This window comes from Oryctolagus cuniculus, chromosome 21 (genome assembly GCF_964237555.1).
Source record: "Oryctolagus cuniculus chromosome 21, mOryCun1.1, whole genome shotgun sequence".
Lineage (NCBI taxonomy): Eukaryota > Metazoa > Chordata > Mammalia > Lagomorpha > Leporidae > Oryctolagus > Oryctolagus cuniculus.
In genome coordinates, this window is record NC_091452.1 from 25,872,333 (window position 1) to 25,899,662 (window position 27,330).

Genomic DNA, 27,330 nt, shown 5'->3' on the forward strand with positions numbered 1-27,330 from the left:
ATGACCAAAAGAGATCCTCACCACGACACGTGGTAATTAAACTCACCACAGTGAAACATAAAGAAAAGATCCTAAAATGTGCAAGAGAGAAACGTCAGATTACTCTCAGAGGATCTCCAATCAGACTCACAGCAGACTTCTCATCAGAAACACAACAGGCTAGGAGGGAATGGCGAGACATAGCACAGGTTCTAAGAGACAAAAATTGCCAGCCCAGAATATTATATCCTGCCAAGCTCTCATTTGTGAATGAAGGTGAAATAAAGACCTTTCATGGCAAACAGAAATTGAAAGAATTGGTCACCACTCATCTGGCCCTGCAAAAGATGCTTAAAGATGTGTTACACACAGAAACACAGAACCACGGACATCAATATGAAAGAAGGTAAAGGAAGAACACCTACCAGTAAAAGAGCATGGGAAGCTCAAAGCATATACTAGAAAATATTTCCGGGAAAATGGCAGGGCAAAGTCACTATGTATCAATAGTCACATTGAACATTAATGGTCTGAATTCTTCAGTTAAAAGACACCGTTTGGCTGACTGGCTCAAAGAACACAACCCAACTATTTGTTGCCTACAAGAAACACATCTCTCTAACAAAGAGACATGCAGACTGAAAGTGAAAGGTAGGAAAAAGATATTCCATGCCAACAGAAACCAAAAAAAAGCAGGTGTAGCCATATTAATATCAGACAAAATAAACTTTAATACAAAAACTGTTAAGAGAGACAAAGAGGGGCACTATATAATGATTAAGGGTTCAATTCAACAGGAAGATGTAACTATTACAAATGTATATGCACCTAATTACAGGGCACCGGTCTATTTAAAAGATATGTGAAGGGACTTAAAGGGACATTTAGATTCCAATACAATAGTACTGGGGGACTTCAATACTCCACTCTCAGAAATAGACAGATCATCCGGACAGAAGATCAACAAGAAAAAGCAGATTTAATCGACACTATTGCCCAAATGGATCTAACAGATATCTACAGAACTTTCAACCCTACATCTACAGACTTCACATTCTTCTCAGCAGTGCATGGAACCTTCTTTAGGATTGATCACATACTAGGTCATAAAGCAAGTCTCAGCAAATTTAAAAGAATTAGAATCATGCCATGCAGCTTCTCAGACCACAGCGGAATGAAGCTGGAAATTAGCAACTCAGGAAACCCCAGAAAGTATGCAAACACATGGAGACTGAACAACATGCTCCTGAATGAACACTGGGTCATTCAAGAAATCAAAAGAGAAATCAAAAACTTTCTGGAAGTAAATGAAGACAACAACACAACATATCAAAACTTATGGGATACAGCAAAAGCAGTATTGAGAGGCAAATTTATAGCACTAGGTGCCTATATCAAGAAATTGGAAAGACACCAAATAAATGAGCTTTCAGCGCATCTCAAGGACCTAGAAACACTGCAGCAAACCAAACCCAAATCTAGTAGGAGAAGAGAAATAATTAAAATCAGAGAAGAAATTAACAGGATTGAATTCAAAAAAACACTACAAAAAATCATCCAAGCGAAGAGCTGGTTTTTTGAAAAAATAAGTGAAATTGACACCCCATTGGCCCAACTAACTAAAAAAAGAAGAGAAAAGACCCAAATCATTAAAATCAGAGATGAAAAAGGAAATGTAACAACAGACACCACAGAAATAAAAAGAATCATCAGAAATTACTGCAAGGACCTGTATGCCAGCAAACAGGAAAATCTATCAGAAAGGATAGGTTCCTGGACACATGCAATCTACCTAAATTGAACCAGGAAGATATCGAAAACCTAAATAGACCCATAACTGAAACAGAAATTGAAACAGTAATAAAGGCCCTCCCAACAAAGAAAAGTCCAGGACCAGATGGATTCACTGCTGAATTCTACCAGACATTTAAAGAAGAACTAATCCCATTTCTTCTCAAACTATTCAGAACAATCGAAAAAGAGGGAATCCTCCCAAATTCTTTCTATGAAGCCAGCATCACCTTAATCCCTAAGCCAGAGAAAGATGCAGCACTGAAAGAAAATTACAGACCAATATCCCTGATGAACATAGACGCAAAAATCCTCAATAAAATTCTCGCCAATAGAATACAACAATACATCAGAAAGATCATCCACCCAGACCAAGTGGGATTTATCCCTGGTATGCAGGGATGGTTCAACATTCGCAAATCAATCAGTGTGATTTACCACATTGACAGACTGCAGAAGAAAAACCATATGATTATCTCAATAGATGCAGAGAAAGCATTTGATAAAATTCAACACCCTTTCATGATGAAAACTCTAAGCAAATTGGGTATAGAAGGAACATTCCTCAATATAATCAAAGCAATTTATGAAAAACTCATGGCCAGAATCCTATTCAATGGGGAAAAGTTGGAAGCATTTCCACTGAGATCTGGCACCAGACAGGGATGCCCGCTCTTACCACTGTTATTTAACATAGTTCTGGAAGTTTTAGCCAGAGCCATCAGACAAGGAAAAGAAATTAAAGGAATACAAATTGAGAAGGATGAAGTCAAACTATCCCCCTTGCAGACGATATGATTCTTTAGTTAGAGGATCCAAAGAACTCTACTAAGAGACTATTGGAACTCATAGAGGAGTTTGGCAAAGTGGCAGGATATAAAATCAATGCACAAAAATCAACAGCCTTTGTATACACAAGCAATGCCACAGCTGAGAAAGAACTGCTAAGATCAGTCCCATTCACAATAGCTACAAAAACAATCAAATACCTTGGAATAAACTTAACCAAGGACGTTAAAGATCTCTACGATGAGAATTACAAAATCTTAAAGAAAGAAATAGAAGAGGATACCAAAAAATGGAAAAATCTTCCATGCTCTTGGATCGGAAGAATCAACATCGTCAAAATGTCCATTCTCCCAAAAGCAATTTATAAATTCAATGCAATGCCAATCAAGATACCGAAGACCTTCTTCTCAGGTCTGGAAAAAATGGTGCTGAAATTCATATGGAGGCACAAGAGACCTCGAATAGCTAAAGCAATCTTGTACAACAAAAACAAAGCCGGAGGCATTACAATACCAGATTTCAGGACATCCTACAGGACAGTTGTAATCAAAACAGCATGGTACTGGTGCAGAAACAGATGGATAGACCAATGGAACAGAATTGAAACACCAGAAATCAACCCAAACAGCTACAGCCAACTTATATTTGATCAAGGATCTAAAACCAATTCCTGGAGCAAGGACAGTCTATTCAATAAATGGTGCTGGGAAAACTGGATTTCCACGTGCAGAAGCATGAAGCAAGACCCCTATCTTACACCTTACACAAAAATCCACTCAACGTGGATTAAAGACCTAAATCTACGACCTGACACCATTAAGTTATTAGAGAACATTGGAGAAACCCTTCAAGATATTGGCACAGGCAAAGAGTTTCTGGAAAAGACCCGGGAGGCACAGACAGTCAAAGCCAAAATCAACTATTGGGATTGCATCAAATTGAGAAGTTTCTGTACTGCAAAAGAAACAGTCAGGAGAGTGAAGAGACAACCGACAGAATGGGAAAAAATATTTGCAAACTATGCAACAGATAAAGGGTTAATAACCAGAATCTACAAAGAGATCAAGAAACTCCACAACAACAAAACAAACAACCCACTTAAGAGATGGGCCAAGGACTTCAATAGACATTTTTCAAAAGAGGAAATCCAAATGGCCAACAGGCACATGAAAAAATGTTCAAGGTCGCTAGCAATCAGGGAAATGCAAATCAAAACCACAATGAGGTTTCACCTCACCCCGGTTAGAATGGCTCACATGCATAAATCTACCAACAACAGATGCTGGCGAGGATGTGGGGAAAAAGGGACACTAACCCACTGTTGGTGGGAATGCAAACTGGTCAAGCCACTGTGGAAGTCAGTCTGGAGATTCCTCAGAAACCTGAAGATAACCCTACGGTTCGACCCAGCCATCCCACTCCTTGGAATTTACCCAAAGGAGTTTAAATTGGCAAACAAAAAAGCGGTCTGCACCCTAATGTTTATCACAGCACAACTCACAATAGCCAAGACCTGGAACCAGCCTAAATGCCCATCAACGATAGACTGGATAAAGAAATTATGGGATATGTACTCTTTAGAATACTATACTACAGTAAGAAACAATGAAATCCAGTCATTTGCAACAAAATGGAGGAATCTGGAACACATCATGCTGAGTGAAGTAAGCCAGTCCCAAAGAGACAAATATCATATGTACTCCTGATCGGTGACAACTGAATGAACACCAAAAAGGAAACCTTCTGAAGTGAAATGGACACTATGAGAAATGGTGACTTGATCAGCATAGCCCTGACTGTTAGTGAACAACTTAATACATTATCCCTCTTAGTATTTTTTTGTCTGTTCTACTTAATACTACTGGTTTAATTCTGTAATTAATACACAGTTATTCTTAAGTGTTGAAATTTAACTGAAATGTGATCCCTGTTAAACATAAGAGTGGGAATAAGAGAGGGAAGAGATGTATAATTTGGGACATGCTCAAGCTGACTTGCCCCAAATGGTAGAGTTAGAAACATACCAGGGGATTCCAATTCAATCCCATCAAGGTGGCATGTACCAATGCCATCTCACTAGTCCAAGTGATCAATTTCAGTTCACAATTGATGATAATGAAAGGACTAAGAGTCAAAGGGAGCACATAAACAAGTCTAGTACCTGCTAACACTAACCGATAGAATAAAGAAAGGGGAGAGTGATCCAACATGGGAAGCGAGATACTCAGCAGACTCATAGAATGGCAGATGTGCTAAACAGCACTCTGGCCTCAGAATCAGCCCTAAAGGCATTCGGATCTGGCTGAAAAGCCCATGAGAGTATTTCAGGCATGGAAAGCCAAGACACTCTGGGAAAAAAAAAACCTAAATGAAAGATCTCTTTGAGTGAGATCCCAGTGGAAAGAACAGGTCTTCAAAGAAGGAGGTACCTTTCTCTGAAGGGAGGAGAGAACCTCCACTTTGACTATGACCTTGTCTAAATAAGATAAGAGTCGGAGAACTCAAAAGGCTTCCATAGCCTTAGAAACTCATGACTGGAGCATAGGGAGATTACTGATGCCATAAACAGGAGTGTCAATTTGTAAAGTCAACAACAGGAGTCACTGTGCACTTAGTCCTCATGTAGGATCTCTGTCCTTAATGTGCTGTGTATTGAGATTTAATGCTATAACGAGTACTCAAATAGTATATTTCATTTTGTGTTTCTATGGGGGTGCAAACTGTTGAAATCTTTACTTAATGTATACTAAACTGATCTTCTGTAAAAAAAAAAAAGAAATTATCAACTCCCAACTTGACTCTCACTGGGATTAAACATGACAATAGGTCTGGTCTGATTTCATCATCATTTAAAAAATCATCTATTATTTTTCACTTTATGTTTCTGTGTCGGAGCAAACTGTTGAAATCTTTACTTAATGTATGCTAAACTGATCTTCTGTATATAAAGAGAATCTAAAATGAATTAATGTGAATGGAAGGGGAGATGGAGTGGGAAAGGGGAGGGTTGTGGGTGGGAGGGACGTTATGGGGGGGGAAGCCATTGTAATCCATAAGCCCTACTTTGGAAATTTATATTCATACTTGTATTTCAAATTTATTTTGGAGGTTGGAATAAAATCACCATTTAATTCAAAAAAAAATTCCTGTATTCGGTGCAATGATTAAACACCTCCAGCCCCACCTGGAATGCCTGTATCCCGTATTGCCTGGGTTAGAGTCTGGCTTCACTTCCGATTCCAGCTTCCTGCTAATGTGTACCTTTGGAGGCCCCAAGTGATGACTCAAGAAGTTGGGTCCCTGTTACCCAAGTGGGGAGGCCTGGATGGAGTTTCTGGCTCCCGAGTTTGGCCTGGCCCAGGCCTGGCTGCTGTGGGAATTTGGAGCTTTAGCCAGTGGTGCAGGGACCTAAGAATTTGGGCCATCACCTGCTACCTTCTGGAGTGTGTTAGCACAGGCTGATTTGGAAGCAGAGGGACTGGTACTTGAACTGGCATTCCAGGATGGCATGAGGCAGCTGAACCCCCCAGCCACAACGCTGCCCATTTCTGTCTCTAAACTCTTCCTTTCAGAAAAAAATTTCCTCTATCTGGATTGGGCATTTAGCCTAACAGTTAAGATACCGGTTAAGACACTCACATTCCATACCAGAGTGCCTGGGTTCAGTTCCTAGCTCTGGCTCCCAGTTCCAGCTTCCAGATCCTGGGAGGCAGCAGGTGATTGCTTACCTGATTGGATCCCTTCCACTCAGGTGTTAGCCCTGGATTGAGTTCCTGGCTACCAGCTTTGGCCTGGCCCAGACTTGATCAGTGCAGGTATTTGGGGAGTGAATCAGTGGGTAGGAACCCTCTCTGTCTTTTACCCACTCTCTCTCTCTCTCTCTCTCTCTCTCTCTCTCTCTCTCTCTTACTCTTTCTCTGTGTGTGTGTGTGTGTGTGTGTGTCTTTGCCTCTCAATTTTTTAAAAAAGATTTATTGATTTGAGAGGCAGAATTACAGGCAGAGGGAGGGAGAGACAGAAGAGAGAGGTTTTCTGTGTGCTGGTTCACTTCCCAAATGGCCATTATCATCCAGATCTGGGTTGATCCAGATCCAGGAGCTTCTTCAGGGTCTCCCATGTGGATGCAGGGGCCTAAGCACTTGAGCCATCTTCCACTGCTTTCCTAGGCCATTAGCAGGGTGCTAGATAGGAAGTGGAGCAGCTGGGACATGAACCAGTACCCATATAAGATGCTGGCACTGCAGGCAGAGGCTTTACTTACTACACCACAGTGCTGGCCCCTCGAATAAATTTTTTAAAAGATCCTGTATCTTATTGAAGCATATTCTCCATGTCAAGAGAAATATTGCAGTCATAATCCTGACTTTTGATCACTTCAGCTTTTTTGGTTTTCATATGTCACTTCCAAGTTTTGGCTATAAAATAAGCTATACAGATTTAGCAGCACAGATTCCTTAGGTAGCTTGTAACCATAATGTACTCATAATTTAGTGTTTTGCATTATGCTTCTCAATGTTAAATCATTCCTTGCAGCTACTCAGTCTTTGTGTTTATCATTTATTTTTTTAAGTTATCCCAACATTCCTCTTTCCCTCTTGGTTTCACGGGTATGAAACAGTGCTCCATACGATTAGCAGCTGGAAGATTCCAGCCTATTTAGTGTCTGGATTCTGAGGAGCTGTGTGCCTGCTCTTTGATCATTTGTTCATTGAAATTTGGGTGTGTTTCCTATGTGTTTAGTATTAATCCCTTTATTGTTTGTTAACTAATTTTTCTTTTAAAAATGTTTCATTGTGAGAAGCAAGATACATTTAAAAATACATTATGGATATAATTTTAGGAATATGGAGGGGGGCCAGCATGTATAGCAGGTAAAGCTGCCACCTGTGATATCAACATCTTGTATGGGTCCCAGTTCATGTCGTGGCTACTCCATTTCTGATCTGGCTCCCTGCTAATGGTGTGGGCAGAGCAGAGGAAAATGGCCCAAGCACTTAGGCCCCTGCCCCACATGGGAGTCCCAGAAGAAGCTCCTGGCTCCTGGCTTCAGCCTGGCCCAGTGCTGACCATTGCAGCCATCTGGGGAGTGACCAGTGGATAGAAGATACTTCTTTCTCTCCCTGTCTCCCTTTCTCCCCCCTTGCTTTCCCCCTCCCTTTCTGTAGCTATGACTTTCAAATAAATAAATCTTAAGCGTATAATCAAGTTACAAAGTTTAGTTTTACATTAAAAATTACACAATTACACAAATAATAAATGTAGAGACTAAGTATAAAGATTATACTTACATATAACCTGATCTGGATCAAGAAAACTAACATTTCTGGTACCCCTGGCGGTGCACCATCCTCATTATAGTCTCTACACTTTATAGGTGACCCTCATCTGTGTGTCCACTAGTAATATGACACTGAACTCCTGTAGCTCCATTCTGCCTGGTTTTGAATTCTGTAAGGGTGATGATATGTAGTGGTACTGTATTATAATATGTAGTATGTGACCTACTGAGTCTGTCTTATTTAGCCCAACATTATGTGTGTGAGATTCTTCCATACTCTAGATATAGGTAGGTTTTTTGTGTTTGTGTGTGTGTGTGTGTGTAGGTGTATGTGTGTTTAAGATTTATTTATTTGAAAGAGAGTTACAGAGAGACAGAGGCAGAGAGAGAGAGAATTCTTCCATCACTGGTTCACTCTCCAAATGGCTGCAATGGTTAGAATTGGACTGATCCGAAGCCAGGAGCCAGAAATTTCCTCTGGGTCTCCCATGTGGGTGTAGGGGCCCAAGCACTTGGGCCATCTTCCACTGGTAACCCAGGCCATAGCAGAGAGTTAGATCAGAAGTGGAGCAGCCAGGACCAGAACCGTTGCCCACAGGGGTTGCCAGCACTGCAGGTAGTGGCTTTACTCACTATGCCACAGTGCCAGCCCCTAGGTAGGTTTTTAATGTGAAATAATTTTTTGGCACAGCTGTTGGATCACTGCTTGGGACACCTGCATCCGATTTCATTCTGTCTGGGGTTGAGGCCTATTATTCTGTTCTGCCTATTATTCCAGCCTCCTGCTGACGTGCACCCTGGGAGGCAGCAGGTGATGGTTCTAGTCATGGGACCGCTGCCGCCCATGTGGGAGACATGGATTGAGTTCTGGGCTTCTGGCTTTGGCCTGGTCCAAGACCCAGCTGTTGCATGCATTTGGGGGGTGAACTGGTAGGTGGGATATCTCTATTGGTCTGTTTCTCTGTGTGTCTCTTTGCCTTTCAAACACATAAGAAATCTTTACAAATTTAAAATAAGAATAAGGATTTTTAAAAATAATATTTTCAGGGGCCAGTGTTGTGGCATAGTAGGTAAAGTGGCCACCTTGATGTGTCAGTTTGAGTTCCAGCTTTTCCACTTCTGACCCAGCTCTCTGCTGATGGCCCGGGAAAAGCAGTGGAAGGTGGACTAAGTGCTTGGGCTCCTGTACCCACATGGGAGATTTGGATGAAACTGTATGTTAGGGCCTGGCTCAGCCCTAACCACTGGCACCATCAGGGGAGTGAACCGGCAGATGGAAGATCTCTCTGTAACTCTGACTTTTAAATAAATAAATAAATCTTTTAAAAATGTTTTTAAAGAAGAAATTGATTTTTATTGCTATAGAATATTATATGATTATGTTACATTTGTTTAGACATTCTTTTTTTTGCCATTTTGCTTTAAATTTTTTATTTTACTTTCTTTAAAGGTTTATTTATTTGAAAGATAGAGTGAGAGAGAGAGAGAGACAGAGAAAGAGAACTTCCATTGCTGGCACATTCCCCAAGTGGCTGCAACAACCAGAGCTGGGCCAGGCTGAAGCCAGGAGTCAGGAACTCCATTCTGGCCTACCACATGGGTGACTGGGGTTCAAGCACTTGGGTCACCCTCCACTGCTTTCCCAGGTGGATTCACAGGGACCTGGATCATAAGCAGAGCTGCCAGTGCTTGAACCGAGACCCCATGCCAGTGTCACAAGTGGCAGCGTAGCCTGCTGTGCTATAACGTGGTCCCTTGCTTTAAGTGTTTTTTAAAGATTTATTTATTTATTTGAAAGGCAGAGAGAGAGAGAGAGAGAGAGAGAGATATTGGCTCACTTCCTAAGTGGCGGCAACATCCAGGTCTGGGTCACGCTGAAGCTAGGAGCCAGGACTTCTGTCTGGGTGCAGGGGCCCAAGCATTTGGGGCATCTTCCACTGCCTCCTGAGGTGCATTGGTAGGAAGCTGGCTGGGAAGCAGAGCAGCTGGGACTTGACTAGTGCTCTGAGCTGGGATGTCAGCATCAGAAGCAGACTTAACCCGCTGTGCCAGTCACATCTTTAGTTTTAATTTTATCTTACGTGCTAAGAACACTTACCATCAGATCCATCCTCTTAACAGATTTTCAAATGTGCGGTGCAGCACAGGCACAGTGCAGGTCTCTAGAACTTCCTCGTTTGTGTCACCGCAGCTTCCTACCTTTTGATTTGGAACTCCCATCTCCCCCCTTCTACTCCCTTGGCAACCACTGGTCACTCTGCCTCTTTGAAGCCAACTATTTTAGTTGCCACATATTAGTGGAATCTTGCATGTGTTCTTGCGTGAGAGGCTTATTTCACTTAACATAGTGTCCTCAGGGTTCCTCTTGTCTCATATTGCTGGACTTCCTTCCTTTTTAATGCTGAATAATATTCCATTGTATGTGTATACTACCATGGAGGAAAACCCATGTCTCCTCTGTGCTATACCCCATACCATACAATAAGTCCCTGACTTACGATGGTTTCGCTTGATGGTTTTTCTCAACTCTACGATTGCACGGAAGCAGTACACATTCAGTAGAATTTGTGCTTGGGATTTTGAATTTGGATCTTCCCTCGAGCGGTGGCAGGCAGCAGGTGCTCTCCTGGCACTGGCTGACAGCAGTGCTAGTCAGCTCTGTGCTCACCAGGGGAACCTGGGGCATGCTGCGGTGCGTGGTGCTGCTGAGCGCAGCTGCTCAGCAGGTGGTGGAGTCAGTGCATTCTCCACCTGAGATACCTGCAGCCTAGGACGGGTGTATCAGGATGTGCTTCCTGTCTCTCCTGGACTCGTGGGGTTTTCCCCACAGCAGTCCATTTTCCGCAGACACCTCCCCTAAGTTAACCCAGTTCTGGCACTGTGCCAAAGTTGCTGTATGGTAAGGGCTCAGTCCCACAACACTGCCTGCAGCTCTTCAGACTCGAATTGCAGTTGCCGGGTCCCTGTGTTACACACAGCTTTCTGTTCATCGTGGCTGCAAATCAGTAGTTCCCAGGACCGCCTTCTTGGGTTTGAGAATTTGCCAGAGCAGCTCATAGAACTCCAGGAGAACAGATTACTGGTGAAGACAACTCAGGAGTAACAGCAAGGCAGAGACCCATAGGCACGCTGTGTGTGGAGGGCTGGTAGAGCCTCCTCAACCTCTCTCTGTGCACACCCTCCGCCAGGGTCTCCGCAGCCTGGAAGCCCTCCCCACCACCAAACATTGTTTGGGTTTTATGTAGGCTTTGTTGCCTGGCCATTGGTGATTAACTCAGTGTTCAGTCCCCTCCCCCTCCCTGGAAGAAGTTTGTATTTAATTCGTTACAAACTGTTGGGTCAAAGAGTATTGTACCTGTTACTTTATAAGGCTGAATTATTCTCAAGTACTTCTTGCTAATATTTGGTTTATATTTAGAATCATTGCCAATCTTGTAGAGATATGTATAGTAGTACTTCCTAGCGGCTTAATTTCTCTGATTATTCGTGAAGTTGAGTGCCTTGTTTTGTTTGTGGGCTATTTCCCCTTTATTGAAATGCCTATTTATGTAGTCTATCTTATTGCTTTGTAGAATTCATTTTAATGCTCTGTATGCTAGATACATATCAGTTTCACATATAGGCAAAACATGCATATTGAGGACATTGCAAAAAGTTAATGGAAAAAATGAAATTAAAAGATAAGTTTGTCAGTCCAGTGCTGTGGCCCAGTGGGTTAAAGACCCTGTCTGCAGTGCTGGCATCCCATATGGGCACCAGTTCTAGTCCCAGCTGCTCCACTTCTGCTACAGCTCTCTGCCGTGGCCTGGGAAAACAATAGAGGATGGCCCAAGTCTTTGGGCCCCTGCACCCACGTGGGAGACCGGAGGGAGCTCCTGGCTCCTGACTTTGGATTGGCACAGCTCCGGCCATTATGGCCATCTGGGGAGTGAACCAGCAGATGTAAGACCTTTTTCTCTTTCTCTCTGCTGCTCTGTAACTCTTTCAAATAAATAAAAAATAAATCTTTTTTTTAAATGCTTGTTTTGTTACAGAAGTTTTTTGAAATCCATGCATAGTGTTTTGTAGTACACATTTCCTTGAACTTTTTGATGGCTGAGTATAGCAAATGCCTTCTAAATTGACTTTTTTTTAAAATATTTATTTATTTATTTTAAGGTCAGAGTTACACAGAGAGGAGAGGCAGAGAGACAGAGAGACAGACAGAGAGAGAGAGAGAGAGAGAGAGAGAGACAGGGAGAGAGAGAGACAGGTCTTCCATCTGCTGTTTCACTACCCAGTTGGCTGCAATGGCTGGAGCTGAGCCGCTCTGAAGCCAGGATCCAGGAGCTTCTTCTGGGTCCCCCATGTGAGTGCAGGGCTCCAGTCTTCAACCTTGGCCCAGCCCTGGCTGTTGTGGGCATTTTCAGAGTGACCCAGTGGATGAAAGCTCTGTTTCTTTTTCTCTCTCCACACCACCCCCCCAATAATTTTTTTAAATTAAGTCTTCAGTTATGATTTTGTAGTTGTCCTTCCCTCCTTCCCCGTAATACTTTTTGTTGCTTCACAAGTGTTGGAGTTCCGGTATAAGGCACTTACACATTTATGCTTATTCTGGCTTCTTGAGGAATTAACCCATCAGTCATTGTGCAGTGTCCCCTTGTGTAAATCTCTGAGTGTGCCCCTTCCCTTGAAGTCTGCATTGTTATTACATTAGCCCACACCAGCTTTCTCATGCTTAGTATTTGTCACATCTTTAATCTCTGCATGTATTTGAAGTGAGTCCCTTGTAGAGCAAATATAGTTGGATCTTGATTTTTTAATCTAATCTGACAAATGCTGCCTTTTAATTTGAATCTAAAGATTTATTTATTTTAAAGGCAGAGAGAGAGAGAGAGGAGAAACAGAAATCTTCCATGCACTGGTTCACTCCCCATGACTGGGGCTGGGGCGGGGCCAGGCTGAAGCCAGGAGCCAGGAGCTTTTCCGGGTCTCCCAGATAGATCCAGGGGCCAAGCACTTGGGCCATCCTCTGTTGCTTTCCCAGGCCATTAGTAGGGAGCTGGAGCAGAAGTACAGCAGCCAGAACTCAAAGCGGCTCCCATAAGGATACCAGTGTTGCAAGCAGCAGCTCATCCCACTATGCCACAGCGCCAGCCCCAGGCCATTTACATTTAACAGCATCATCAGTATGGCTAGAAATAAAATTTAATATTCTATTTTAATTCCTTTTTGTTCTGGAAATTCTTATATATGTTCTTAACCTATCACAGCCTATTTCCAATTAATATTGAGCCACTTTATGTAATAAGTAAGTCCTTTGCCACATTTTCCCCTTCCATATTTTGGATTATTTTTTTTAAGATTTTATTTATTTATTTGAGAGGTAGAGTTACAGACAGTGAAGGCTGAGACAGAGAGAAAGGTCTTCCTTCCACTGGTTCACTCCCCAAATGGCCACAATGGCCGGAGCTGCATCGATCCAAAGCCAGGATCCTGGAGCTTCTTCCAGGTCTCCCACGTGGGTGCAGGGGCCCAAGCACTTGGGCCATCTCCGCTAATTTCCCAGGCCCCAGCAGAGAGCTGGATGGGAAGAGGAGCAGCCAGGACTCGAACCAGTGCCCATATGGAGTGCCGGCGCTGCAGGCAGAGGATGAACCTACTGTGCCATGGTGCCAGGCCTGCATTATTTTTGTCATATTTTACATCTGCATATACTGCAGACTCCAACACAGTCATATAATTTTTTTTGCTTTATTGACTTCTATAAAAAGATTTTTTTTGAGAGAGAGAGAGAGCAAGTGCTCCGCACCACTGGTTCACTCAACGAATGCCTACAGCGGCCCCGGCTGGGTCAGGGCCAACACCAGGATCTGGGAACACAATTGACATCTCCTGTATGTGTGGCAGGAGTCCACAGCTGAGCTGTCACCGCTGCCTCCCAGAGTCTGCATCATGAGATGCTGGAGCCAGGAGCCCAAGTCAGGTGTCAGACCCAGGCATTTTAATACAAGACGTGAGCAGCTTAATTGGTGTCTTATTTGCTAGCCAAATCTCGCCCCTTATTGACTTTTAACAAAATTAAGATACAGGATAGGTGTTTGGTCTAGTAGTTACAGTGCTGTTTGGGACACTCACATCATATACCAGAATACCTAGGTTCAGCCGGCGCTGCGGCTCACTAGGCTAATCCTCCGCCTGCAGTGCCGGCACCCAGGGTTTCAGTCCTGGTTGGGGCGCTGGATTCTGTCCCGGTTGCTCCACTTCCAGTCCAGCTCTCTACTGTGGCCCAGGAGTGCAGTGGAGGATGGCCCAGGTCCTTGGGCCTTGCATCCGCATGGGGGACCAGGAGAAGCACCTGGCTCCTGGCTTCGGATCAGCGCAGCGTGCCAGACATAGCAGTCGTTTTGGGGGGTGAACCAATGGAAGGAAGACCTTTCTCTCTGTCTCTCTCTCTCATGTCTAACTATGCCTGTCCAAAAAAAAAAAAAAAAAAAAAAAAAGCCGGCGCCGCGGCTTACTAGGCTAATCCTCCGCCTTGCGGCGCTGGCACACCGGGTTCTAGTCCCAGTTGGGGCGCTGGATTCTGTCCCGGTTGCCCCTCTTCCAGGCCAGCTCTCTGCTGTGGCCAGGGAGTGTAGTGGAGGATGGCCCAAGTGCTTGGGCCCTGTATCCCATGGGAGACCAGGAGAGGTACCTGGCTCCTGCCTTTGGATAGGCACGGTGAGCCGGCCACAGCGCACTGGCAGCGGCGGCCATTGGAGGGTGAACCAACGGCAAAGGAAGACCTTTCTCTCTGTCTCTCTCTCTCACTGTCCACTCTGCCTGTGAAAGAAACAAAGAAAGAAAGAAAGAAAGAAAGAAAGAGAGAGAGAGAGAGAGAGAGAGAGAGAGAGGAAGGGAGGAAGGGAGGAAGGTAGGAAGGGAGGAAGGGAGGAAGGGAGGAAAGAAATGGGTCTGAGAGGACCAGTGATCGCCAGCCTGTCTGCCCAAAATAGTGTTCCTTCCAGTGCAATTGTGAGAGCTGGAAGGTGCTGCAAGCCCATCACCACTTCTTGTGCTCTAGGATTCCTGCTCAGCTATGGACAGTGCTGGGGCACCTGGACACAGACCTCTCATGTGTGTGCCAATTCCAGATCCCAGACATGGGTGAACCATGCAGGCTGAGGGGAACTTACAGTTATAGTCTCCTCTCACTGCCTTAAGATACTGGCATGGGGTGGGTGTTTGGGGCTGTAGTTAAGATGCTGCTTAGGGCCAGCACCGTGGCTCACTAGGCTTATCCTCTGCCTGAGGCACTGGCACTCCGGGTTCTAGTCCCCTTCGGGGTGCTGGATTCTGTCCCGGTTGCTCCTCTCCCTGTCCAGCTCTCTTCTGTGGCCCAGGAAGGCAGTGTAGGATGGCCCAAGTCCTTGGGCCCTGCACCCGCATGGGAGACCAGGAGGAAGCACCTGGCACCTGGCTTCGGATCAGCTTGGTGCACCGGCCGCAGCACGCTGGCCGCAGCGGCCCCTGGGGGGTGACCAACGGAAAAGGAAGACCTTTCTCTCTGTCTCACTGTCCACTCTGCCTGTCAAAAAAATGCTGCTTAGGTTGCCTACATCTCATGTTGGAGTGCCTGGGTTTGAGTCTTGGCCTCTTTGCTTCTGATTTCCAGTTTACTGCTAATGCATTCCTAGGAGGCAGCAGGTGATGGCTCAAGTACATGGGTCACTTCCACCCACGTGGGACACTGTGATTGAGTTCCAGGCTGCTAGCTTTGGCCTGGCTCAGCCCTGGCTGTTGCAGATACTCTGAGTAGTGAACTAGAGGAGGGAAGATTTTTGTCTATATTTTTCTGTCTCTCTGCCTTTCAAATGAAAAGATTTTTTTAAAATTGCCTCTTCCTTTTTCTCTGAAGGGAGGAGACAGCTTCCAGTTCATTTATGGCCTTATCTAAATACTGATGGAGATTGTGGACTCAGATGGCTTTCATAGCCTTGGCAGCTCATGTCAAGAGTCTCGGGTGATCACTGACATCATACATAATTGTGTTGATTATTAAAGTAACAACAGGAGGCCAGCACTCTGGCACAATAGGCTAATCCTCCTCCTGTGGCACCGGCACACCGGGTTCTAGTCCCAGTTGGGGCTCCAGATTCTGTCCTGGTTGCCCCTCTTCCATGCCAGCTCTTTGCTGTGGCCCGGGAGTGTAGTGGAGGATGGACCAAGTGCTTGGGCCCTGCACCCGCATGGGAGACCAGGAGAAGCACCTGGCTCCTGGCTTCTGATCAGTGCGGTGTGCTGGCTGCAGTGCACCAGCCACGGCAGCCATTGGAGGGTGAACCAATGGCAAAGGAAGACCTTTCTCTGTCTCTCTCTCTGTCCACTCTGCCTGTCCAATAAAAAAAGTAACAACAGGAGTCACTGTACACTTACTCCCCATGCAGAACCTCTGTCCTCAATGAGTTGAGAATTAACTGTAAAATTTGTTTTCAGTTTGTGTGTGTGTGTACAAATTGTTGAAATCTGCTTAGTATAGAGTTGATCTTCTGTGTATAAAATTAATTGAAAGTGAATCTTAATGGAGAATGGGAGAGGGAAAAGGAAGTGGGTTGGGAAGAATCACTATATTCCTAAAGTTGTATTTATGAAATTTGTACTCACTAAATAGAAAGTTCCTTTGGGGAAAAAATCACCTCCTCCTATTCCTTAAAAAAATAATAAAATAAGCACTAGTGAACCCATAGTAATCCCAGTACTCCCAACCCTGAGAGTGCCTTGTAAACCAGGATTCAACAGTGAGGGCAGAATAGGAGGGTGCTGCTCCAAGTCCTCTAGGTCCTCTCCTCAATAGGGAGAAGGTCCATTCCTTACTACTGCCCACGGTGACACACTACAAGAACTGTGTGGGTTCCAGTGCTACCTGTGAGAGAGCATGCACCCTGCCAGGTCCCCTGCCCTCTGCCATGTGAAGGTACAGTAAGCAGGCCCTCGGGCCCAGCCCAAATGTTGGACACGTTGGTCTTAGACTCACTCAGCATCCAGAACTGCGAGAAATATGTTTTTGTTCCTTCAGAATTACTGAGTCTTAGTTACTTTGTTTTAGCAGCAGAAATAGACTAAGACAATAGTCAGTGTCAAACCTAAATGAAAATCTCTCAGCTCATACCTAAGGAATGCCAGCCTGTCAAGACTCAGTTTGATGACAACAGCTGGCTAGATCCTGTCTTACAGAAAAGGTAAATTTTCAAATATCAGACCAAGAAAAGATAGTTACAAGCATAACACACTCAAAGTCTCTGGACCCAGAACCTCTTACTATGTCATTAAAATAGAAAGAGAACAAATCAGGATTCTACATGTTTCCTATTTTTTCCCCTGAGTTTATATGCCCCTTCCAAACTCCAAAGCAGCAGGTACAACCCAGCTGTTCCCAAGAAGCTTCCAGCATTGGGTCCTATCTGCACTATTGTTCCTTACCTGGAGATTCTTCATCCTCACTCCTGGGATCATAAATGCTTTCCATGAGCCAATGTCTAGAGACAAAGATACATGCCATAGGTTACCTGAGAGTGTGTCTTGTCCATTCCTCCCTCCATGGGCTCTGTGGACTAGGAGGCCTTCAGCAAGCCATTGATCACAGCTTCAAGCCTTCAGGTGAGAAGAGGGGCTGAAGGCCCCACCACTAAACTTCATACCTTGTCCACTGGATGGTGAAGGCTCCAGCCTCCTATGTGAAAAGTTCACAATTCCGACTATGGCGGACACTTTGAATAGTAGGATTTCAGCTAACAGACTCTGTGCAAGGCTGAGAGTGAGTATTCTGTGAGCAGCTGCCCAAGGCTGAGCTTGTGTATGAGAAGAAATGAAGAGGACACAGTCTGCCCTGACAGTGACCAGCTGTGGTCAGGATTCCTGTGTCTATCAGTGCAAGACTTTGGGCCCAGGTATTTCAAGACCCTTTGGAAAAAACACAAAATGAAGGTCCTTGGTTCATATGAGGAGGTTAGCAAGGATACCTGGAGGGAGCCCAAACACCACCCCCCCACCTTGTGTTCTGCAACTGCAGTGGCCCTGTGCTATGACACTCACTTCAATTTAAACATGTCTCTGGCCAGAAGACCCTTGGCCAATACTATGCAAAAGGACAAGTTGTCAGGTGACCTCCAGAAGCAGGTGATAAATGAATACTGGCCCCTTTTTGGCTCCAGGGGTCAGCTGGGGAACTTTCCTAGGTCTGCCCTCAACCAAAATCTGTCTCAGTGCTGATTCACATCCTGCCAGTGTGAGGAAGAGAAGTAGGCACCTGACTACTGCTGTTTGTCCCTCGTCTCCCTCATCAAGCTCTGTTAGTGTAATTGTCATCATTCCACAGCCAGCTGGAGAATATGTGGAGAGAGGAGAAAGCTCCTTCCAGGATATTAGGAAGATGTCCAGACAGTTCTCGTGCCCAGGCACAAAGGATCCATCCTGCTCATTTCCACTCAGAAGGGGGCCTGGATGTCCTTGCCTGGGTCCAAGTGATGATTGATTCTCCTGACCTTGCTGCCTTGAGGTCCACCCCCATTTCTCCTGGCCTCGGTATCCTTGTGTCTTCATTCTGCCTCTAAATCTTTGCTCTTTTTTTAAGGATTTATTTATTTATTTATTTGAAAGATAGAGTTACAGAGAGAAGTAGAGACAGAGAGAGAAGTCTTCCATCTGCTGGTTTACTCCCCAATTGGCTGCAATGACTGGAGCTGCGCCAATCTGAAGCTAAGAGCCAGGAGCTTCTTCCAGGTCTACCAGGGGCCCAAGGACTTGGGCCATCTTTTAATGCTTTCCCAGGCCATAGCAGAGAGCTGGGTGGGAAGTAGAGCAGCCGGGTCTTGAACTGGCGCTCATATGGGATGCCGGCACTTCAGGCCAGGGTGTTGACCTACTGTGCCACAGCACCGGCCCCAAATCTTTCCTCTCTTAAGGTCCAACTCAAGACTCTGCCCTGCTTTCTCTCATACAGCACTTTGGGAAGCTGTTCCAGAATTCTTAGAGCCTCGATTTTTATCTTCAGCACTTTGAGCAAGGTGGGGGGCCTTTGAGAAGCATTGGAAAGCTAGGATCTAGAGATGAATGATTTCTAGGTCAGTTTTTGGGCGTAAACAAATGACCATTTTCAGTGAAACAGTCTCATTGTTCTGTTTTCTGGGAAAATATTGACAACTATGGATAATCAAATTCTACTAAAAGGCAATATTATATATAGAAATGCTTCTTAGAAACTTGTGTATTTTAAAGGCAGAGAGAGACAGAAATCTTCCATGTAACAGCCAGGGCTGGGTCTGGCAGAAGCCAAGAGCCAGTTACTTAATCTGGGTCTCTTACATGGTGCAGACCCACATACATAACCCATCACCACTGTCCCCCAGAGTGTGCCTTAGCAGGTAGCTGGAATCAAAAGTGAGAGCTGGAACCCAACCCACCCTGGGCGCTGCAGTATGGGATGTGGCATCCCAGGTAGTGTTACCTGCCAAATGCCTGCCACTCCAATAGGAATCATAGACTACTGTCGCTCCCCCTCTTCGTGGAGGAACGACACAGAACCCTGCCTAGGCTTCATATCCGAGTCACAGCACCATTATGTCGCTCCCCGTCTTCGTGGAGGAACGACACAGGACCCTGCGCTGTTCTTTTGTCTGCTTGGCCCTCCCCGGGTTTGCTGCTGGTTCTTCCCGGGTTGGCTGCCGTCCCTTCCACCTCCGTGGAAGGGCGGTTCCCCCTGGCCACTTTCCCCACTTCTGCAGGGGAGCGGCACACCGCCGGCCGGCTCTCTCAGGGGCTGCACAGGTGTTCCTTCAGATGTTCCCCTTAGATGTTCCTGGTGCATGTTGTCTCTCTCCTCCTTTATAGTCCTCTTCCACCAATCCCAACTCTGCTACCCACACGCCGAGTACGCTGCTCTCCTCCAATCAGGAGCAGGTCCTGCAGCTTGTCAAGTTAGTGAGAGGCAGCTGGGTAGAAGCTGTTGCCTCCTCTCCCAGCGCCATATTGTGGGAGAGCAGATGCATAGAATAAGTCTTTTTTTTTTTTAATTTTTGACAGGCAGAGTGGACAGTCAGAGAGAGAGACAGAGAGAGAAAGGTCTTCCTTTGCCGTTGGTTCACCCTCCAATGGCCGCCGCTGCAGCCGGCGCACCGCGCTGATCCGATGGCAGGAGCCAGGATCCAGGTGCTTTTCCTGGTCTCCCATGGGGTGCAGGGCCCAAGCACCTGGGCCATCCTCCACTGCACTCCCTGGCCACAGCAGAGAGCTGGCCTGGAAGAGGGGCAACCGGGACAGAATCCGGCGCCCCGACCGGGACTAGAACCCGGTGTGCCGGCGCCGCAAGGTGGAGGATTAGCCTATTGAGCCACGGCGCCGGCTCTAGAACAAGTCTTAATTCCAGTAACTTAGTCTAGTCCGAGTTGCTCCCAATTGCTCCCCACAGACTACAGTTTGGCTCATTTTATATTTGTGTTAGAACAAACACCTTGTTTTCTTGCAAAGCTCTTCAGAAGCAGCCAACCCTGTTTCAGTCTGGAGGTGCAGTAGGACATGATGGAGGTTGTTCAGCCTCACGGCTGAGTTTACCTTTCCCCATCTTTCAGTGAGTGTCCAACCCTCTGTCCTTCCAGGAAGGGAGCCACGTGTCCAGCCTGATGCCCAGTCCCCTAATTAAGCCTCTAGTTACTCCTCACAGAAACCACAACTAGGCTAAGTGAGGGAAGGCCAGTTTGTCACTGGAGCGTGGTATTTCCTGTTCTTGGAAGCATTATCTGAGGGTCAAGACTAGACCTCTGTGGAGAGGGAGTGAATTTTCCCCATCTCAGCCTGGAGGCTCCTCCTTTCTCAGATTCCTCCCAGAACTGGGGTCTTAACTGCAGAAGCAAGGAACCCTGCCCAGCTGTCCAAGCTGTAGCATGGCTGGGAAGATTAGTTCTGAGACCTCTGGCACAGGAGACTGGTGAATGGAGGTTAGGGAATGTGCATCAGCGTCCCTTACTGAGGGAGAAAGGGATCTGGCATTCCCGCCATCTCAGCCCCCACAGTCACTCCACACAAACAGGTGAGAACAAGGGTTTCTATCACAGTTGAGTCAAACTCATAGTCTAAGGTCAGAGTCTGTCCTGGGCAGAACAGGTGTGAGGGGGAGTCCATGGACTTGACCTGAACTACAGCTCCCAGTTGTCAGGCTGAGCATTGGCAAGCTCACCAGCAGCGGCTCCATGTACAGTGTCGCACAAAGCAGCTGGGGCCATTGAAGACCGGGAATAGGGTACTGAAGAGGGGGCTCTCTTCCCAGTCCACTGGTGTGGCTGCCACCAAACTGGGCACAATGGCACTGAGGATGGGTGGGCTGACAGAGAAGCCGTGGTTGGGGTCTGGAGTGTACTCGGTCCACGTGAGCAAGGCTCACTCAAACTGGATGGAGATCGTGGTGACTGAGCTGGCGGGCAGCTGAATGAGCATCTCCAGGAGGTGGGGCTGCAGGCAGTCCTGGGCAGGCTGGTAGTGGATGTAACTTGGTTTGTTCTCCTTGCCCTTGGATGTGATGGTGAGCGTGTGCACGTAGAGCCGCAGGTACCAGGGCACAGTGTCCAGCAGCAGCACGGGGAAGGCGCGGTATGGGTGGGTGTTGTACAGCAGGGTGCTCAGCTGCCCCTTCTGCAGCCCGTAGCCACTCACATAGTGCTGGGCGTGCAGGAAGGGCACCGGTGGGGCCTTGCTCTCTGGGGTCTCTTCCACTTGAGCTGGAGGCTGAGAGAGCTGTTGATCAGGGCTGTGTCGAGCAGGTAGACTGCATAGGTCTTTCAGCTGTCCCGGATGACATCCTGGTACGTGGTAGTGGGTAATGGTGTGCATCAGCGGTGTGATCAGGGCCTCAGCCTGCAGGTGGAAGTGGTCCAGTGTGGCCCATGCTAGGGTGGTGGCGCACAGTGGCAAAGGGAGATTTGGCTCCATGGAGGAGCAAACAAGGCCAACAGCGGGGTAGGTGTGGTGCTAAGGGTGAGGCCCTGAGATGACAGGGGCAGCCAGTTTCCAAAGGTGGGGTCCCAAGCTCAGCTCCTACAGGGGAAGCCCTCCAAGGGGAAACGGGGTCTGGGCTGACTTTTAAGAGGCAGCGGGCTAAGAAAAAGACCACCTGGGAGTCTGAAAGAGAAAGGGGAGGAAGATGATGCGACGGGCTGTGCAGGCATGGTCGTGGTTCTTAGCATTCTGCAGCAGAGGCTGGTAACTGGATGGCCAGTAGAACATTCACTGGGCAGTATCGGTGTGGATATGGCCAAGAAAGAGCTCCTCCACCGGATGGTCCAGGTTGTGGCACAGGTACTGCTTCTCCACCCAGACCAGCTGCAGCTCATGCATGTGAAGTTCACGGCTTTGGTGTACTCGCAGCCATTCTCCTCCCACCACAGGTCGTAAGCCACGTCCTGCACCCAGGGGGTCCCTGCGGCCAGGAAGCCCGGGCACAAGTGGTTCATGCGCTGGCTGAGCTGCTCAATGACCACCTCTGAATGGCAGATGACCTGTCCGCTGTGCAGCTGGCAGTCAGCTTCCATGCCACCACGGATGATCCAGGAGGCCTGGCGGAGGTGGATCTTGCCTCGGATGATGAGGGTGTAGGTGGGGTTTGTTGCATTGGTTGCTGCCATAATAAAACTGGTAGGCCTGAAAAGTGTTGTTGTGGTAGAATCTGTAAGACCGGGTGATGAACTCTGGACCCGATCTGACTTCGGGTCTGACTCCACCTGGCCCATGGAGACCCAGTGGCCCTCAGTGGTGGGTGACATCTGCACGGTGATGTGCACGCCATTGTGCAGATGTTTCAGCATGTGATGGCACTGGGATTCCTTGAAAGCCCTCCAGGCGCTCTTGTCCAAGGACCTAGGATGGGTCCTGCTGTCTAGATGAGGGAGAGCAGAACCCTCTCCCAGCCTGTGCAGCAGGAGGGCCAGGAACAGGTATCTGAACAGGATGCGACACGTCCAGGACATCTCCAGTGCTCCTCGGGGCGCACCCGCTTGCCACCCTCCAAACTGGTGCTTGTACAGCCCTGCAACTCGGCGCGCACCACCCTCCGCCTCCAGCTGGGTCCAGCGAGTATTCAGGCATGGGGTGTGTGCCGACACCACTCCTCGGCTGTAGCCTGCAGGCAGCCAGAATAGACCCTGGCCTCAGGTGGCTGCAGAGCACCCCATACCCGGTGGGCACAGTGCAGTGGTGCGAGGCACGCACTTGCTCGGCACTGTCAGGCCAGGGTCCATGGCCGGCCCGCGTCCACGTCATGGCCTCTTGGCGAGCCACCCCGGCCTCTCCTCGCCCGGCCCTGCATTCCCCACTTTGTTCGGCAGTGGAGAGAGGGGCCCGGAGCTGCAGCCCTCCCCTTCCTCCACCCGCGGCCCCCGCCCAGGCTGCCAGCCCCAGCACTTACTGCCATCATCCTCCGGGTCCGCGCCGCCACTCGACCCAGCAGGTGGCAGCTGTCAGCCCCATGCCAAGGCCACTGCTGGCCTGGGGCGACCCCTGCCACTGCCACTCCAGCTCCTGTGGTCCCCACTGGGCTCCATGCGTGATGATCCTTCCGCACAGTGTCGTGTGGGGACTCTGCCTGGCCCCAGGAGCAGCAGCACCAGCAGAGAAAGTGGCATAGCCGCTGCCATGCCAGTGGCTGCTCCCACATAGGTCATCTCATTTCTCCTCCCTCCTCCTGAGCAACCGCAAGGGTCCAGATCACGTAGCTCCCTCCGTGGCTCTACATAGGGGGAGGCCACCTCTGCCCCCGGGAGGTATGGGGGGGGTTCCAGTCCTTCTGGGGCAGATGGGCTAGGTGGAGTGACTTTTACTTTCGTTTTTGCTTCCTGATTACTCTTAGCCCATTCTCTTTCCCCGCCATCTTCCTCTGAGTCATTGGGCTCTCCCAAGTCCTGTAAGGCCTTTAAGGCCGAGTCCTCTTTGGACGAAACTGCATTACCCATACTGAGGGTTTCACTTACCCTGAGAGACTGCTTAGCCTCAACCGAAAAGTTACGGTTCGAGCCCCACGTTGGGCGCCAGATGCAGGGTCTTAGTTCACCCGAACAAGGATGGACTGAGTCTGAGGAAAGGTGAGTGCGCCACTTGCCCGTTCCACAGCCTTCTGATCCCAGAGACAATCAGATGAAGGGGGCGTCAAGTCAAACAAGAACCCGTTTATTGCACGCATAACAAAGCCTTTTAAAGCACCAAACTGCAGAGTCATTGGGGCAGGGCATAAGGACCAACCAATCACTTAAAAGGTCAGTTTATGGGGCAGTTTTTTATAGGACTAGCCATATGTCTATACACTTGTCATCAGTTGTCGTCACTTCCCCTGATGTTGTGTGGCCAATTAGCTTTGGGTTCCACCCACCTTACTTCCTTTGGGCACCATCTTTGAATTTCCTCATGTGCCTAATTACCCGCACATAGACAGAACTCTTCCATCACTGGTTCCCTCTCTAGATGCCCACAAAGGCCAGGGCTGGACCAAGCAAAGCTGGCAGCCAGGAACTCAATTCAGGCCTCCCATATGGGTGGTAGGCACCCAACTACTTGAGCCATTTAACCTGCTGACTCTCAGGTGTGCATTAGCAAGAATGTTGGAATTAGAAGCAGAGCTGAGACTCAAAACCAAGTGCTCTGATACGTGAGGCAGTGAGTCCAAGAGACATCCTAACTGCTATGCCAAACACCTGTCCCTAAATTTATCTCTTTTTTTAAAGATTTATTTACTTGAAAGAGTTACAGAGAGGCAGAGAGAGAGAAAAGTCTCCTATATGTTTGTTCACTCCCCATTTGGCCACAATGGCCTGTGCTACGCCGATCAGAAGCCAGGAGCCAGGAGCTTCCTCTGGGTCTCCCATGTTGGTGCAGGGTCTCAAGGACTTGGGCCATCTTCCACTGCTTTCCCAGGCCATAGCAGAGAGCTGGATCAGAAGTGTAGCAGCCTAGACTTGAATTGGTGGCCATATGGGATGGCGGCACTGCAGGTGGACGCTTTACCCGCTACGCCACAGCACTGGCCCCCGCATTGATATCTGAGGTTGATAACACACCCTGTTATCAAACAGTTTTGTCATCTACCTGTTCCTCAGCCCCTACCTTCAACTCCTGACTTGCAGCCCAGCCTCTCTTTTGCACTTCTTAAGACCTCCAGATCACCCCATGGAGGATACTGCTACCCTCCTCATCCACTGGTAGATAATTAAACTTGCTCTTTCTTTCATCCTCCAGCTTTGTCCTCGTTAATCTGGCACTGTTGATGAGGACTTAGATTTCAGTAACACTTCCACTAATGAGAGTCCATACTCCACATGTTTAGACTTCTCTCAGCCAGACAGGACAGACCTGATGTCAAAGCTCACACACAAGGAAGAACAGGGAAAGAACACTCAAGGCTGCCTGGTGCCCAGGCTTTAATTCTAGGATACCACTTATTCCTATTTTTCAAAAATGGAACTCTTCCTGGTACATCTCTTCCCTTTTGTTCAGGAAAAGAGATGATAAGAGACCACCTGCTGGTGAAACAAGCAAACCTAAATTTCCATTATTTAAAACAAAAAGGACAAATAGATTTCCAGGATGTGGGCCAATGTAGGAAACATGGGGCTTGGCACTCACAGCTTCATAACAAGAGAAAAGCTTAACAAACTGAAAATTAACTTTTCTTGGATACACGAGAGATGAGGTCACAGACAAAACATCCCTCCAAAAACAGATGTGACTGGCAGATCAAAGAATCACAGCTTTCCCCAGGCAGAGGCCCCTGCTGGAGGTAGAACGTGGGTGGGAAATCACAAATGGTAATAGGTGAATCCTGGGGGTCAATGTGGACAAGCTGAAGTGTTGAAAACTCCTGGGGCTGGCATTGTGCATAGTGGGTAAAGCTGCTGCCTGCGATACCAGCATCCCATATGGGCACCGCTTTAAGTCCCAGCTGCTCCACTTCTTCTCCAGCTCTCTGCTAGTGTGCCTGGGAAGGCAGCAGAGGATGGCCCAAGTCTTTGGGCTCCTGTGCACACCCACATGGGAGACCCAGAAGAAGCTCCTGGCTCCTGGCTTCAGATTGGCCTAGTTCCAGCCGTTGTGGCCATTTGGGGAGTGAACCAGTGGATGGAAGACCTCTCCCTCTCTCTCTCTCTCTCTCTCTCTCTCTGTCCCTCTCTCTCTCTAACTCTGCCTTTCAAATCAATCAATTGCATGTGCAAAGGAAGTAAAATCACCCCTAGATGAAGTATTTGCAGTCCCAGGTTCATTGACATGTTAGTCACCATTGCCCAGCCAGAACAATTAGAGAAGAAAAAGAAACTAAAGGACCCCAGCTGGAAAGGAAGATGTGAAATTATGTTTGCATTAGGTATGATCATATATGCATAAATTTTTAAAATAAATGATCTACTTGCCTATTTGAAAAAGAGAGAGAAAGAGAGAGGGAGAGTGAGAGAGAATCTTCCATCTGCTGGTTCACTCCCCAAATGTCTACAACAGCCAGATCTAGGCCAGGCCAAAGCCAAGGACCAGGAACTCCATCTAGATCTCCCACATGGCTGCAGGGGCCCAAGCACTTGGACCATCTTCCACTGCTTTCCCAAGACCCTTATTAGCAGGAAGCTGGATTGGAAGTGGAGCAGCTGGGATTCCAACCAGTGCTCTTAACCCACTTTATCCACTGCACCACAACACCTGCTACACAAAAAACTGTGAAGCCTCAACAAAAGTACTGTTAGAACTAGATAGGCTCAGGGCCAGCGCTGTGGCGCAGTGGGTTAAAGCCCTGGCCTGCAGTGCTGGCATCCCATATGGGTGCTGGTTCTAGTCCTGGCTGCTGCTCTTCCAATCCAGCTCTCTGCTGTGGCTTGGGAAAGCAGTAGAGGATGGCCCAAGTGCCTGGGTCCCTGCACCCATATGGGAGACCCAGGAGAAGCTCCTGGCTCCTGGCTTTGGATCAGTGCAGCTCTGAACATTGTGGCCATCTGGGGAGTGAACCAGCAGGTGGAAGACCTCTATCTCTACCTCTCTCTCTCTAACTCTGTCTTAAAAATAAATAAATCTTAAAAAAAGAACTAGATAGGTTCAGTAATATTGGAGGGCACAAAGTCAACATATGAAAAGCAATCATGGGGACAGCACCATGGCTCAGTGGGTAAAGCAGATGCCTGCAGTGCGGCATGCCCTATGGGCACTGGTTTGAGTCCTGGCTGCTCCACTTCTGATTCAGCTTCCTGATAATGTGCCTGGGAAAGCAGTTGAGGATTACCCAAGTGTTTGATCCCCATACCCACCTGGGTAACCTGAAGGAAGCCTGGCTCCTGGCTGCCCAGCTCCAGCCATTGTGGCCATTTGAGGGGTGAACCAGTAGATAGAAGATCTCTCTATCTCTGTCTCTTTTTCTCTCTCTGTAAATCTGCCCTTCAAATAAATAAATAAATATGAAAAAGGCTATCATATTTCTGCACACAACAATGAATTGTCTAAAAAGTAAATTAAGAGAATGTCAC

The 27,330-nt window shown here is 47.3% G+C and overlaps 1 long non-coding RNA gene and 2 pseudogenes across 1 annotated transcript in view; 1 reads left to right on the forward strand and 2 right to left on the reverse strand.

Annotated features, from left to right (window-relative positions):
- LOC127488352 (uncharacterized) overlaps positions 1 to 27,330 on the forward strand; it is a 100,505-nt gene that overhangs the window by 37,678 nt on the left and 35,497 nt on the right. The gene's annotated exons all lie outside the window — the stretch shown is intronic.
- Positions 20,916 to 21,672, reverse strand: LOC127488351 (GPI transamidase component PIG-T pseudogene; annotated as a pseudogene).
- Positions 21,544 to 24,588, reverse strand: LOC127488350 (protein APCDD1 pseudogene; annotated as a pseudogene).